Source organism: Solanum verrucosum, unplaced genomic scaffold, assembly GCF_900185275.1.
Source record: "Solanum verrucosum unplaced genomic scaffold, falcon-dt-bn FXZP01000074.1, whole genome shotgun sequence".
NCBI lineage: Eukaryota > Viridiplantae > Streptophyta > Magnoliopsida > Solanales > Solanaceae > Solanum > Solanum verrucosum.
This window is the reverse complement of record NW_026020200.1, coordinates 1,450,064-1,455,348: the sequence shown is the minus strand read 5'-3', so window position 1 is coordinate 1,455,348 and position 5,285 is coordinate 1,450,064.

Genomic DNA, 5,285 nt, shown 5'->3' with positions numbered 1-5,285 from the left:
CTGATAATTAGTAGGCTCATGCTTGTTTGTTCAGTAAACACATTTAAAATGAGGAATAATGGAAACACAAAAGTAAGCTCAAATGACTATATATGCTAATTTCTACATTTAGCTCAAATCAAAGAGAAAGTGATACCATGTCAAACATCGACTATTAATACAAATTCACAACAGATAGAGCAGAATTAAGACAAGTGAACATTTTTTGAGACTAGTTATAGCACTAGAATTTGGAAACAACATAAAGAAGTAACCACATCCGAAAATAGCAAGATAAACGAACAGAGAGACATCATCCATAGCCCGAAATTCGAACAGTAACGACAGAGAGACAACATGCTATTAACAACTTAATGTAACAAAAGAAGTAAACAAATAGAGAGAATAAGGGAATTGGGCCGGGTATTGTTGTAATAGTTGGGACTAGGTCGGGGAATAAAGAGAGTGGACTGGTGAGTTGGAATTGGTTAGGAATGGGTTGCTGAAATTAAAAGTAAGGCCCAAAACTTGGTGTAAAAAGGGACCAATTAGATTGCAAACTTAGCCAATTTGAATTTAATTGGTGAAATCGACTAAAAATTAAATAAGACGAATTAGTATTATTAACTAACGAGCTTCTTAATTTTATAAAAATAAAATAATTAATTTGATTATAAAATAGTTAATTTTAAAATTATAACCATAATTTAAGTTAAACTAAATTAATAAGATATTCAACTAAAACGTAAAATCTTTTGAGATGATTTTCGAATATTAAAAAATATACTAATTATATGCATAATTATATATAAAATCATACTTATTATTTGAAATTTATAAAAAAGGATAAAATTAATTAAAAGTAACTTGAAAAATATTTTGAACTTTATAAAAACTAATTATTTCAAATCGTTTGGAATTTGAGAAGCTTGGTGATTAATATATATTGTGGAGGTCCAAAATTGGGTGTCAACAATTGTTCCTCGTTTGACTTGGATTGATGAAAGAAATTCGAGGAAAATGAAATTGACGAATCCAATTTTGACCGACCACATCTTCCTTTTTAGGAAAGGAATTTTGGTACGGACGTTAAGAATTATGGCCGAACCCCGAAATCGGGTTTCCTACATATCTCAGGCTATATGAGAATTCATGCCACTTTATGTTCGATACGCTTGATTTAATGCACCATTTTGAAAGAATTCAAAAGTTATTTGAACATCGAATTATGGAGAGACACGAATGCTCGAGAATGAGATTCAAAAGAGAATGTTAGAGTACATCAGAGTTTTCAAAATTGAGCCCGCTTACATATCTTTCAGCCCAAAGAATCAGGCTATTTGTTGTTCGACTCGATCGATTGACAAGGAAATCTATTTTGCTAGATAACGTTTGGTTCTGGCGGAGTGACAAATAAGTCGAGTATGAAAAAGAGGCTTGCAACCTCTTAGCCATGAATGTGGTGCACTTCACACCCATAAGTAAGAACTTACACAAACATAATTTCCAAAACTCTTGGTGTATTGTCACTCGGATTGGAAAGTTGCTCCTGGTGAAAACCAAAAATTTTTGGATGCGAAATTGAAACCGATAAATCCCAAGAAAATTCCACGTGCCTTCTGATAGGGGTGTGGTTTGATTGTGGTGGAAGTCGCTCCTCAGCTCGTGTCCTAAGAGTTTGATACTCCTCTTCGGACTATGTTCCAGTTCGCTGCTAAGAAAAAGTTCCACGTTGTGCTACATCCTTGTTGATGTCGTCCGCACCTGTAGTTTGATTTGAGAATTCATCCTCTTGGATGCTCTCGACAAAGACTGAAACAAAATTGTTAGTAGAAACTGTATTTGAAAACAGTGGTAGCATCTGTTACGATACATTTTAGTTATCTTCTTGCAAGTTTCTGTGAATACACTATTGTCTTGGTGTTTTAAAGTCACTCTTGCTTTGAAAGATGACATATAGGTATGTTCAATATATGTTTGCACACTCAAGTAAATAATTAGTAGACGTTGCGCCGCTTTAGCTAGCGACTTGAATCAAAAAATAAAGAAAGATCATTCATATAACAAATGAATATATCTTAATGGATAGGCATAAACATTCTTTTCAACTAGATGAGAAAATAAAGAAATGTTAAAAGATAATGGATACCGCTTTCGAACACCGTATGTCCATTACAACTCATGATTTACTGAAGATTTGGAGATGTCATTGCTTGTTTTGTGTATCGCAACTCCGATGGTGTATGCAGAGAGCCAAATGGCTTGATAATGATCCAACTGTAACGAGGTGGATGACTCAATGATTATCCATCTGTAACGAGGTGGATTACTCGGTGAATGTCCAACTGTAACGAAATGGATGGCTCGATGAATATCCAACTGTAACGAGGTGGATGGCTTGTGATTATCCAATTGTAATGAGGTGGATGGCTCAGTGATTTTCCAACTGTAAAGAGGTAGATGGCTCGATGAATATCCAACTATAACGAGGTGGATGGCTTGATAATGTTCCAACTGTAACGATGTGGACGGCTTGATAATATTCCAACTGTAACGAGATGGATGGCTCAATGATTATTCAACTGTAACGAGGTGGATGGCTTGATGAATATTCGCTCCTCAGCTTGCGCTAAGGAAAAGTTCCACGTTATGCTGCATCTTTTTTTATGTCATCTGCACCTGTGGTTTGATTTGAGAATTCATCTTCTTGGACGCTCTCAACAAAGAATGAAATAAACCTGTTAGTAGAAACCGTAATTCAAATAGAGAAGTAATATGTTTTCCCATATTCATCACATGTTCTTTCCTATAAATGTTCTGACGTCAGCCTCCATCGGTTTTGACGCAGTAGATAGTGACTTGATATGATGTGGATGACGATGTTTCATAGATAGGATGATGATGATCCATTGGTAGGATAATGCTGCTACATGATAGGATGATGATGTCAATGCTCCATTGATAGGATAATGATTGATGATCCATCGACGGGATGATGTTGATGCTCCATTGATAGTATGATGATACTTCGTTGATGATCCATTGGTAGGATGATGTTGATCCATTGACAAGATAATGTTGATGCTCCATTGATAGGATGATGATTCTTCATTGATAAAATGATGATGATGTCCTTATGGGTGGTGGTACTATCTTATTTGATAATATTGTAGAAATGTCCCTCTTGGTGGTCGTATTATCTCATTTGATAATACTATAGAAATGTCCCTCTAGGAGGGTTTCACATTACCGCGTCTGATATTGACGCGATTTGTGAATTTTCTTCAAATGTTCTTGATGTTGAAAAATGTAATTTGATGTCATTGTAGATGCTTATACATGTTGAAAATGATGTTTTCACTTGTTCATATTTGAACATTTGTACTCATTGTGACTCATGTTTTGCTGGGAATTTGAACGAGGTGTTGTTGCTCGTATTTTGAACTGTTTCTTTTCTTCTGAAAAACTTCAATGACTTTCCTGCATCCATAGAAAAGTTGTCAATTTTGGGGAGGTCCTCGCCCTTTTGACTTCTCCATATTCATTGAATAGAGGAATATGATGATCTTGAGGCAAACTTATAGACCTGCATCCATAGAAAAAAAATAGTTTTTAAAACAAATGGATCTGTGTTGAGTTCTACAGTCACTTGCTCCTTGTCTTGCTATCTTCGGTTGATCACTTGATCTCTTGCTTCTCGATAGACATAAGATGAAATTATACGAAATGTTTGACATATCAAATCGTAAAAAAAAGATTTTCAAAAATCAACTTGGGAAATGTCACTGTCAAATGTCATGTCATGCATAACTTAAATGAACGTCATTGGTTCGAAACTTCGGTGTATCTGGAGAATTCAAAAATCCTTAATGCTTGGGAAATTTCTGACACGATCCTCCTGAAATCTGCTATAATTGAAAGGTTTTGCAGTTGACTCTGAAATCCAAAGGTGTCGGAGATTGCTGCAGTTGACTATGAACTTTGACAATGCCAGAGATCATTTGAAGTTAGCTTTAAACTTCTAATATGCTTCAAGGAATTTTTGAGGTCATCCTCAAAAATGTTGTCCCAGTTAGATGTCTTGGGATATCTCGAACTGTTGATATATGACTTGTAGAATTTTTGAGACCCTCTAAAAAATTCTGTCCCAGTTGCGATTCTAAATGTATCTTCAGTCCTGACTTGTTGTAGAGATCCTCTTCTTGAGAATTTTTGAGTCCCTCTCAAAACTTTTGTCCAGTTTCTATTATAAATGAAAATAGAAATTTTAGGGGAGATATGACCGAACCGTTATGGCGCCTACGTATCCCGTTGATGCAGGAATCAGGTCAAACGTAGTTGCCCCACTAAAGGATTAACAAAAATATGAAATTTTGATAAGGGAACGACCGAGGCCGACATAGGCCGCTTACGTATCTCATTCTTGAGAATTCAGGTAAAACGTAGTTCAAATACAAAAGGAAACACTAAAAGGGGTGACCGAGGCCGACATAGGCCACCTACGTATCTCATTCTTGAGAATTCAGTTCAGACATAGTTCATTACAAAAGATAATTTTCTAACTACAGAACATAAGACAGTTACAAACAAACGATGCGATTACAAGAAAAAAAAGGAAACTCTGAATCATCCAATATAATAGCTCTTGATAGCATCTGAGTCGATTGGCAACTTGAGATGAATGTCTATGTTTAACCACGACATGTGATCAAACAAATGCATCGATTTATTTCCAAGTGAACTGTTGAGTTCTCTTTTTCGAACTTCTGTCACATCGACCTGATTCTGACTTCTTTGACAGAATCACCCTTTTCTAGATTTACGATTTCTGTCTCATCCAGATTCGACTTACTCGGAGTCTCAAACTGTTTCAAATCTTTGACAAGGTGTTCGAATATCATGATTTACTTGTCATACTCTTCAAACTCATCTTCATCTACCTCATTTTGTTCATTCAACTTGTGACATGACATGATATTGATAGATTTAAAAAATTATTTTTAATGAAACAAAAACAAAGACTGTTAGATAGAAAAAATCAAAGCAAGCAAAATAATTTTTCGCAATAGAAGAGGCCTTCAATGAAAATAAGGAAATACGAACTTTTGCTATGACCATGAGCCATTTTGCCTTTTTTCAAAACATAACGAGGGAAATTAAAACATAATTAGGTAAAATAACATAAAATGTGGGTTCCGGGCCTCATTCGGACTACCCCCGATTTTAGAAACAACATAAGATTCATCTTTGTCTATCAAGATGAACAAGGAATCAAGAGCGGAGTGGAAGTCCAATTAAGAACTTGC